Genomic DNA, 11,906 nt, shown 5'->3' on the forward strand with positions numbered 1-11,906 from the left:
CTGCACCCTTTCACTTGCCAAATGGCTTCAAGGCTACAAGGCTCCTCCCACGGCCTTACTCCTTTCATAAATCTTTCTCCCTTTGTTCAGCTTTGAGAGTGGGCGGAAAGAAGGTTATCGTGTGGAGAGACACGGGGGCACAAATGTCAGCTATCCACCAATCCTTAGTGGACCCAAAATTCATCAACCCAAAGACCCAAGTGACAATTTACCCCTTCATGGCACAAGCTGTAAACTTGCCTACAGCTAAACTGCCTGTCCAGTACAAAGGCTGGTCAGGAATGTGGACTTTTGCAGTCTATGACAATTATTCCATCCCCATGCTACTGGGGGAAGACTTGGCCAACCAGGTGAAGCGGGCCACGAGAGTAGGAATGGTTACACGCAGCCAAACCAGGCAAGCTTCCAGACCCATTGCTGTTCCTGAGCCGTCCACAGGGAACCCGTCTGTGTTACCCGAGACCCAGACAGAGGTAGTGGACCCGGATCCAATGCCAACGACTGAAACAGCCACAGCACCTCCAGTCCCCGGCCCAGAACTGGAACAGCAACCAGCACCAGCAAGGATGCCCTAGAGATAGATATTTCTCGAAGTGCATACACGTAGCTGCCAAAAGCTGGAAACAGAAGAGGTAAAACCAGAAAGACAGGGTTATGGCCGGAAATCCACACTTCCCAAGTCTTTAGGCGAAGGGATGGCAAGGACGTTGCCAAGATATCAATAGATTCCGATGGTCGGTATATTGGTGTAGTGTCTGTATGTCTCAAAGGTGGGAAAGCCCCAAGATCTGGTCCAAGGCCCCCCCCTTTCTTTCGCAGCCACTCCCCATAATTGAGGTCCCAATTTAAAGCAAGTAGCTGTGGATATTCTGGGTCCTTTCCCAAGGAAGACACCCAGAGGAAAGCTAGTACATACTAGACTTTTCTGTTGATCTTTTGCTAACATAGGATGGCCGGAAAGCAGTAGCTCTAGAGCACACCAGCAGGCTAAAGCGGTGTGCCAGGCCCTAACAGAACATTTTTGTGCAGGGTCAGGTTGGCGCGTCTCCGATATCCTTACACAATTCAGGATCTAATTTCCGGGCAGGCACCATAAAAGACCTGATGGAAACTCATGGCGTGAATCACTTGTTGCCACATAATCAAGCAGCGTCCGTACCACCTCAAAACCAATGCCTGTGTGTGAAAGGTTTAATGAAAATTTTGGGTGGGCCATGGATCCGTAAATTCGAGAAAGGAAACACTCCAATGACTGGGACCTAGTGTTGTGCAGCATTGCTCTTTGCTTACAGGGCTGTACCACATCCCAGTTTAGGGTTTTCAACCATTTGGGAACTTGTTGTATGGCCAACGCGTGAGGTTAAGGAGCCATTTGCAGTTGGTGAAAGCACAATGGGAAGGGGTTTACCTAACCGTCTCACTCGTGTTATCCAAGCAACTATGCAACTAACTTGGAAGTAATCTATATAGAGCAATAAGAGATTAACTATCACATTCTGCCTCACTGCATAAACTAGTGTCCTTCTTATTGTGTTCCATCAGCGCTCCACATTTTCACCTAAACGTAATGTGCTATAGTAACAAAGAAATAAACACTCTAAGATCAAGTAGAATTACTTTACCAAGAAGAAGGATAATTATCTTGCCCAATAATGACGCTCAAGATAGAGATGATGTAAAACAGCATACACATTGGAGAGACATTTGGTTCCATCTCAGAGAATTGATCATGACCAGGTGGGTGTTTTTATTGGTTGCTTTTATAAGGAATCAGCGAGGAGCGCCCAATATAGGGCACTGGGAGATATAGTAACTATCATGGTGACACGAAGGACTAAAAGTCTACTGTCAGGTTGTCAAACATTGTAGATTTATCGCTACCATACGGAGAGCTCTGGTGAAGCTATCACTTTAATCTTACATGATGGCAACTACTATTCCCAATGTATCGGTCCATCTAAAATATATAGCTATCTGAAGGACTGCGTGTACAAACACGCTAGGTAACGTCTAGGAAGCAGGTTGAACACTCATGTACTTCTCTCAAACACTTTAAAATACACAGAAAGGACACACAAGAGACTAAGGAGTAAATGTCTTGTGCGAGGAAGTGTCAGCCTAAGAATGCAGTGACCGGATTTGCAATGTCCACATGGAGAGAGAAATAGGATTGACGCATCGTAAAGCATGGCATGACTCGTTGAGGATTTATTGTCTATGAGCAGCGAGAACGGGGTAGAAATAAGGCGTGAGCGGTGGCGAGTGTGTGAGTATGCTATCCTGAGTGAAGCTACCTTCTGCTCAACCACCATGTAACGTCCTGTCTATGGCTCGAGCTGAGCATCAAACTGCCATGTGAAAGGAGCCTGTTTCTCGCATTATTGCGCAAGCTTGGATCACGCCCCTTGTTCTAGCCCCACTGTCCAGGACTGCGTATGTCACTCAAAGCATATCACTCCATATGACACAGGTAATGCTCACCCAATTAGAACACCACCCTACCGGTGTCTCCTCATGCCCAACTGCTATAGAAACGGGAGGATCCAAAACATGCTACAGATGGTATAATACACTCATCTACCAGTGCATGGGGCATCTCCCAGTGGTTCTGATACCCAAAACAGATGCGGAAATATGCTTTTTGCTTGGACTACCAGTAAGCTATAATGCGGTAACTCATCCGGACAAACTACCAATGCCATGCAGCCGATTGACTATTGAGAAAAGTTGGGAACTGTGCCCAGTTCATCTCTACAATACTTAAACTCAAGGGCTGGCAAGTACCGTCTGATAGTTCCCTGTATAGGATGTCCTTGGGCCATAGCATGGCTAAGATGAACCTGCCAAGGAAAGGTCAGCAATTTGGGTCACCCATGCAGGGTGTATACAATTTATTGTACCATCTTCCCCAACCTTTCGAGAGCTGAGAACATTGTATCAAACTTTACCCTCTGAAACCTCTGCATTGATGACTTTATCTTCGCACGAGTGCTTGTGTGTTGAGAGGTGGTCTACTAGCATGGAGTATGTAGTGTAGAGAGCACCGGAAGAGTGGAAAATGTATTTTAGACAGCTTCTGCTCTCTCGCTAAACTGACGAATGAGATCATGATGAGTCTGCATCCTCGCTCTATTGTTTCAGCACACTGTCACTAGTGCCAGAGGATAACATCGACCGATGCTTAGTACAAGCTCCCGTTAGTGGACAAGGTTTGAGGCGCATCAGGCAGAGCGGACCAACTGTTAAGAGCCCAAAAAGTGTCAAAATAGGCCGAAACAGAGTGACTCTTACCTGGGACACCAGGTGGGTCCGAGAAACCATAAAACCCCCTACAGGCCAAGGTGGAGCCATCCAAAAGTGGCCTGTCCCAAAGTCAAAAAACCAGGTCAATCCTTCTTAGGACTTTGCCGGTATTACAGGCAATTGTAAACACGCTACAGCGAAATCGCTGCCCCCACTGACCAAAAAAGACCCCCAAAATACAGTATAAATGGACTGTGAATGTCAGGAGGCCTTTACCCAACTTAAGCAACGCTCACGAGTCTGACCCGTGCTAAGGGCCCCGGACTTTGACAAAAAGACCATCTCCTAGTAACTATGTGATGCATCTGAGCGTGGTTATAAGGAGCAGTTCTCATTGCAGGAAAGGACCGGATCACAACTTCCATCCTGTTTGTGTTGCTCAGGCAAGAACTGTCTGGAGAGGGAAAGTCAACTGGTCAAGTCAGTGAAAAGGGAATGCTATGCATTGTTGTTACGCCCTGGAAAAAGCTACGCCCATATGTTGGGGGACGGCGGTACCAGCTACAAACTGACCATGCTTGCGCTAAAGTGGCTTCATGCTAGCAAGACAGGGGAAACAAGCAAAGAAAACTTCTCCTTCGAAGAGTTTAGCTCTCCAGAAATTTTGATTTTAAAATTCAGAACACATTTCAGGAGCTTCTAACAAAGTAGCTGAATGCACTCTCCGTGAGAGTTTCCAAAACACTGGTTAAAACTTGTCCCTTAAGATGTAGAAGTCTTGTAGTTTTACATACTTAGTAGTATATGTAAAGGTGGCATGATGTTATGTATTAAACTGTTTTAGATCTAAAGTTCTAGTGAGAAAATCACTGCCAGTGACGTTTTCCCACTGTCTGTGATTGGGGGAAGGGCAGTCATAACGATCATGCAGTAAGGGTTTAATGTTTCTTTTCAACCTGTAAAGGGTAAACAAAAGGGAACCAAACACCTACCAGAGGACCAATCAGGAAACTGGATTTTTAAAAAGCTCAGGGAGGAAATGTTTTGGGTCTGTGTCTTTTGTCTGTCCTCAGCTATGAGAGGGATCTTTCTTCACTTCAAAGCTTCTAATCTTCAGTTTCCAATTGTGAGTACAAAGGTAGAAAAACAAGAGGCTTTTATTGTTTATTGTTTTTTATATTTTCATGTGTGTAGTTGCTGGAAATGTTTAAAATTGTATTTCTTTTGAATAAGGCTGTTTATTCCATTTTTTCTTTTAAGCAGTGACCCTGTATGTCAAACTTGATAACAGAGACTATGTTTTATGTGTTTTTCTTTCTTTTTATTAATAAAAGCTTCTTCTTTAGACCTGTTTTGAGTTTTCTCGGTAGTGTAGGCTAAGGAACGAAGGGAAGGGAAATTCTCTTTGTGTTAGATCTACGGAGGGTGGAATCTGAACAGCCCTACAGGGGAAGAAGGGCAGGAGGGGGAGGAGAGAGATACATTAATCTACCACGGTGCTTGTGTTTTCAAAGGACTTGAAGCTGTATCTGTCCAGGGGAAGCTGGGAAGGGGAAGAGGAGACAAGGGAGGAGAGGTTATTTTCCTTTGTTGTAAGACTCAAAGGGCAGCTGAGTCTTGGAGTCCCCCAGGGAACGTATTGGGAGAAACCCGAGGGAGTCAATGGACCCTGGAAATTCCATGGCTGGGTGGCAAGCGAGACTATCAGAATCTAAGCTGGTATTAAGCTTTAGAGGGTTCTGGCTATAGCTTCATCCAAGTTTATGAACGCTGAGTAGGAAAGCTACGACAAGCAACAAGAGGGCCAGGTTTTAGTTATTCAGAGAAGGGTTTTGTTTTTAGTAAACAAAATGCCATGAACTGGCTCGAGCCCACCCATGACCCTGGGACCACTCTCTCTTACATACCACACCATTCCCCCCTGGGCGGCCTCGGGATGCAATACTCTTCCTCTAGCACAGCAAGGAGTTTGAGTGGTAGCAAAAATCTTTTAATAAAGGAAGGAATCATGCGGCATCCCCATTGGAGAAAACACCAAAAACAAACAGGGCTTATAACACAAACCATAAAACAAAAACCCACCTCCAAAGTAATTTTGGCAATGTCTTTTCCCTCAGGTCTTAAGTCCAATCACACCAAAGTCCAAACAACCAAAAGTCTCTGGTCATGCCACCTTACCAGAAATTCAAGAGTATTGATGATAGAGGTCCCTCCCCTCAGCGTGGGTAGAAAGGGCAACTTAGTGGTCCGGGCCAACTGCCCCTGCCTTCCGCGGGGTTTTCTGCTTCTGCATTCTCCACAAAACTGCTCCACCCTTTATCCGAGCCGCTCACTCTGCTACTCCAGCGTCCTCTATCAACGCTTTTGGCTCCACCAAGCTGCTCTGCTCCCACCCAGCTGCCCCAATGAGCTGCTCAGTTGTCACCGCAAACTGCATAACGGCTTTGCTTGCTCGTGGGCTGCTCCACCCAATCCCACAGCTACTCCGACATCTGCCAGCCGCTACTCCACCAGCTGTCCCGTGGTCCGCTCCAGCCATCCCCACAAACTGCTCCACTCCGCCAGCTGCTCTGTTCCACAGTATAGCTTCAGGCTCCCCCACTAGTTAGCACAGTACTCAGTGCTCTCAGCTCAGTAATTTCAGCTCTTTAGTGATTTTAACTCTTAGTGATCTCAGCTCATAGTAGGGCTTCCCCAGTGCTAGTGCACCATTAGCCCAAAGTGAGTTAAGCTCAGTAACCTGTATCTAGATTTTTAAGGGAATAAAAAATATTAACTCTGACATTCCACAGTGGAGAGAGGAGGGGTGGAACTGGTGCTTCTGGCTCCACAAGGGGACTACACCACCAGACACAGATACCTGTCCCCAGCCTCTCTCAATTCACTGGGTTTTAGAACCCATGTCCCTTGTCTAGCAAGTAACACCCAACTGAGGTTGAGTCATTTCTGTCACAAAGCAGTTCCACAGCTCGGCAGCCTGGGATGGGGTAGGCGTACCTATGCAAATACACTCTCTGAAATTCTTTTGACCAGATGTCAGGGTAGAGCTCATCCTGACTCTGCTTACATCGATAAACAGGAGCCGAGAGAACAAGTGACTGAGCGCTTGTCTACATGAGAAAGTTGAACTGGTGTAATTTATATAATTATTCCAATATATGTAAACTGAAAGGGTGATTTCCCCATTGCCTGGCATACACAGGTGTATGATACTCTTTTTTTTCCCCTTCAGCGGTAGGCAAGCTTTCCGCTGTAGATATCTGTCTTGGTTATGGTACAAAATGTTAAAGCTAACTAAATTTCAACAGATTTCCACCTTTGTCTCCCAAATACAATCAAGTGTTATGAAAGTTTAATACCCTCAAAGTTTGTATAGACTGGAATTTAAAATTCAGTTTGGTTTAATATTTTTACTCCTTTTTTTTTCTTTTGTTATATTAATGGGAAATAGGGGTTGTTAAAGTTTATGCTTCTAAACAGTTAACAAAAGACAAGTTGGTATCACAAACAAATTAACTCGAATATGTTTGGGTAAAATTTTGTTGCTAACTCTTTTGCTAAAACAGAGTGATCAGCAGGGGAGAGAGAGACACCTTCTCACAGAAGATTGTGAGCTTCTATTTTAGCAGTTAAGCACTATATTTAGTAATGCATTTCTTAAGTTAAAAGGAATATCTATGCAACAACTTCAAAAATATTTAGTACAGGCAGGGGTGAAAGTAACTTAAAGGACTTACCTGTACGGAATCCTTGTTGGGGAGTGGCCTCCACCAGAAGAGGTGGGGCCTTTCAAGATTTAAAGGCCTTGGGGCTGTGGCTGGGAGCCTCAGGGCGTTTAAATCACCCTAGATCCAGCTGGGAGCCCCAGGGCTCAGGGATGAATTAAAGGGCTCCAGCCACCATGGAGTTCTGGGCCCTTTAAATCACGGTGGGATCCCAGCTGCCAGAGCTCTGGCAGGGATTTAAAGGGCCCAGGGCTCCCTGCAGCAGCCAGAGCTCTGGGCCCTTTAAATCCACACCCAAGTCCCACTGCTGGAGCTCTGGTGGCACTTTAAAGGGTCCGGGGTTCCCCGCAGCATCTGGAGCCCTGGACCCTTTAAATCACCACCACATGGCATACTGGCTCTTGCTGGTATGCTATACCGGATAGTACCGGCTTACTTTCACCTCTGAATATAGGTCTCTTTGGGCTAAAGAATTGAGAAAAATAAGAACAAAAGCATAGCTTGTGTTATAAAAGACTTGGTCCCTGTTACATTGCAAACAAACTTAGTCGTTCTGTGTATTAACTTTGGGTTACTGAAAAAAAGAGAATTGTAAAACAAACCATTAAAAACTTTATTATGCTTACCAATTTAAGCCGTTTAACGGTGCATCCCACAGACCCGAAGACACCAGGAGATATCAATGCACAATACTACTGGGGGAATTCTGTGCCACTGCACATGTGCATAAATTATGTCCCCTGCAGATTTATTTGCTTCCACACAGAAAAATGACTTTCTGATAGGGAAGCCACAAGAGCGGTCATGAAACCCTTCCCAGCAGTATGTTTTGGATGCCCAGGGCAGCTTGCAGAGAGGTAAATCACTGTGGGGTGAGGGACAGGATTGGGGAAGATCCCGCCAGTGGCTCCTACCCTGTGCCAGGCTCAGCTGCTCCTCCTGGCTGTGTTTGGTAGGATGGAACTTCCTCTTCCCCTGCATGGCATCTGGGGCCATGTCAGACTCACCCCCAGATTTCTCTCCCAGCTGTAAGAATTTCTGCAAACTCTCCCCCCTACCTCCTGCCAAGCTTGCTCCACCCATTGATTCTCAGCTGCAGGGGGAGGGGTCCCTGTACAGGGAGCTGCTCCCCCATCCACCAATCCCCATGTATCCAGATCCCCCTCAAAGCCAGGCCCTCCTGCCAGGCCTCACCCCCCTGCACCCAGGAACCCTCAACGAGCCCCACTCCCCCTGCACCTGGGCCACCCCAATGAGCCACCCACACCCAGATCCCCACCCTACTGAACCCTAACCAGCTGCACCTGGATACCTGCTCTGCTGAGCCCCACTCCCTCAGCATCTGGACTCCCTCACACAGACCCCCCTGCTGAGCTCTATCCCTCCACATCAAGACTCCCCCCCCCCACCTCCAGCCCCAACCATCTTCACCCGGACCCCCTGCAGAGTCCCATTACCATTGTGCCCAGAACTCCACAACAAGCTGCTATGCACCCGGATCCCCACTGAGCTGCCCGCACCCAGATTGCCCCACACAGAACCCTGTCGTCCCACACCTGGATTCCCCACACTAAACCCCTCCACACTTGGATCCTGCCTTGCTGAGCCTGCCTGCCCACACCTGATGCACTTTTCATGGAGGGGCAGGGCCCTGGGGTGTTTCTGGGGAAGGCCCTGGTCCTTGCACTGTGTCAGGGTTGGGTGAGTCTGTATCCTGGAGGGGAGCTGCACAGTGATCTCCCACTTCTGTGCAGCCAGTGGCCTGTGCTCCCCAGTGCCATGTTGGAGCCTCCACATTTATTTGACAAATAAAATTTGCAGAATTTTACAAAATTAAAAAAATTATATGCATAATCTTTTATTTTTTGCTCACAGAATTTTTTTTTGGTGCAGAAAAACCCCAGGGTATCAAGAAAGAGAAATGACTCACTTTATAAATAAGAGATTGGTCAACTACATCCCTATCATATGGACAATTAATTAAGCAATCCTCTGTAGAGACATAGAAATGCCTCCGGGCCAAGTGCACCTCATGGGCCAGGTCTGAACGTTGTTTAAAAATGTGTATTATTGAGCAAAGTAAGTTCATGTGCCTGTGATTTTGAATCTTTGTCACTGAACTATAGATAAATTTGGCTACTGTGTAAAAGCAACTGTATTATTGCTATATGCTTCTTTCTTATAGACTTTAAGGTCAGCAGGGACCATTATGATCATCTAGTCTGACCTCCTGCACAACGCAGGCCACAGAATTTCGCCCACCCACTCCTGTAACAAACCCCTAACCTACGTCTGAGTTATTGAAGTCCTCAAATTGTGGTTTGAAGACCTCCAAGCTGCAGAGAATCTTCCAGCAAGTGACCTGTGCCCCATGCTGTAGAGGAAGGTGAAAAACCTCCAGGGCCTCTGCCAATCGGCCCTGGAGGAAAATTCCTTCTGACCCCAAAGATGCAACATTACCCCTGAGCTTGGCAAGACTCACCAGCCAGCACCCAGGAAAGAATTCTCTGTCAGTAACTCAGATCCCACCGCATCAAGACATGGGCATACTACCTATGAAGAATCAAAAATCAGTTGCCAAATATTTGCCAAAATAGGCTACCCAGAACCATCCACCCTCCAATAAACGTATCAAAATCAAGCTAGTCTTAAAAGCCAATATTCTTTGCCACGCCACGCCCCTTGGAAGGCTGTTCCAGAACTTCACTCCTCTAATGGTTAAAACCTTTGTCTAATTTCAAGTCTAAACTTCCTAGTGTCCAGTTTATATCCATTTGTTCTTGTGTCCACATTGGTATTAAATTTAAATAATTCCTCTCCCTCCCTAATATTTATCCCTCTGATATATTTATGAAGAGCAATCATATGCCTCCTCAACCTTCTTTTGGTTAGGCTAAATAATCCAAGCTCTCAGTCTCCTTTTATAAAACAGGTTTTCCATTCCTCAGATCATCCTAGGAGCCCTTAATTAATGTACTAGCATTTGAACTGCATTCTTCACTCACAGCCAACAAGGGAAGGTCCACATGGGTACAGAAGCTGTCAGCTAACTTTCTCTGTAAAAGAGATATAAAAGATGGATTCAAGGAAAGATCGTTCATCTCTGGACTGCTTGGATTATAGCAGGATGGAAATACTGAGTGAGTGGACTGAGATCCCCAGAGCCATTCTGGGTAACCCCAAGAGATTTTTGGAGATTGGCAGATTACTACATCTCTGCTATCATTTTGGATTTACAAACTTGGACTCAGCTGTTAATGAGAGGTTAAAGCGGGTAAAATACATTAACTCTCATTTCATTTCTTAACTAATAAATCTTTTGTTAGTTTGCTAGAGAATTGGCTGCTGGTGTTATCATTGGGTAGGATCCTGAATACCAATTAACCTAGCGGTAAGTGACTGTCTCTTTGAAGTTGGGAGTAAACTGAAGTGGTGTGGTTTTTGGTTCATGTGACCATTATCACAAAGTCCAGTTTGTCTTGGAGGTAAGATTGGCTAGAGAGTGCAAGAGGACTGTCTGTGATTCCAGTGATCCAGGAGTTCACAGTTGTTACTGGCTTGGCAAAATCTAATTATAGACCATACTACCAGTTTGGGGTGTGTGCCCTGTTTTCTGACAGTCTGCCCTGAAATTAGCACTCTCAGTGGTGAGCCACTCCAGACAGCATGACTGTGGGCTTGAGAATGTGCTGCTGGGTAAGAAACTTCAAAGAAAAAAAAATGTAGCTGCATGGCCTGACATAAATAACTAACACATGGAGGGAGGTCTTGTTTTTTGAAAGATAGGATTAGGGAAGAAAATAAATTATTAGGTTGAAAACAGACTGTTTGTGTAAATAAGATAAGTAAATATGTCAGGAGGCTAAGAAGACAATGTCTGAGTCAACTAAGATAAGAGGGAAAACATGCAGATAACTCTTCTATAAACAAGGGACAAAGAAGATAAAGATCTAAAAAGCAAATTGAATCAAGGTCAATGCCAGTGGGTGGACAGAACATGCTTTACAGGGATTCTTTCCTAGAAAGCAACCAAGCCAAGCCACAAAACTGTGGTGCAATTTACGGTAAATATGTAAAGTGTATAAAGGGAAGAGGGTTTTGTGTAACTTTGGACCTGTAATGCACCCTGCATCCATTCCCCCTGGGTTTGAGTTTAATCAACTCAGTGTAGCACTGCTGTATATAACTTGCAATTTGTATAGACACACTTTCTGTTAGTTCCAGTCATAATTTGAGGTCAGTGATATTGCCCCCTGAGGCACATGTTACTCAAAACAATATTGTTCGGTGTCTGGTTACCAGTATCGAATCCTGGCACAGCAATACTTAATAAATTGATTCCTGTCCTTTCAGTAGGGTATCTGGAAGGCAGCAGCTATAAAAATAACTGGATCTATGTCAACTACTTGTGTATCACACAGCAATGCAAACCTGAAAAAGCACTACACCTGGTTTGTTATGCTAGAAATGTCTTGACATCGCAAACCCACTGGCAATTGTTACAGGAAGTGTTCAAAGTATATGCAGAGCAACAAAAGCATTTGAAAAGAGGGTGGTCATCTTATTTGTGCACATATATTCCAGAACAGCCTTTGGAGTTGATCCTGCTGAAATGTATCTTGAAAGGGCTTTCAGTTCATCACCTAAATCACTCGCATCAATATTGCGTGTGTCATCATGTGTCAACACTGTCTCTAGTGCCCTGCATTGCTGGTGTAGGTCTTCAGGGAGAGTGAGGAGTCTTGTATGATATTCCAACATCCCAAATATACTGCTGTGTTCCTTGAGCTGCATGAAACGTTCTTCAACTGACTGTATTGCAAAATCTGGCACCCGGTTAAATAATTCAACTTTGAATTGTTGTTTGGGGTCTCTTATGAGATTCTCCCCTGTCTTGTAATCAAAATGTCTTCTTTGGTGACTCTTGTATTCTTGAAT

This window comes from Chelonoidis abingdonii, chromosome 4, assembly GCF_003597395.2.
Source record: "Chelonoidis abingdonii isolate Lonesome George chromosome 4, CheloAbing_2.0, whole genome shotgun sequence".
Classification (NCBI taxonomy): domain Eukaryota; kingdom Metazoa; phylum Chordata; order Testudines; family Testudinidae; genus Chelonoidis; species Chelonoidis abingdonii.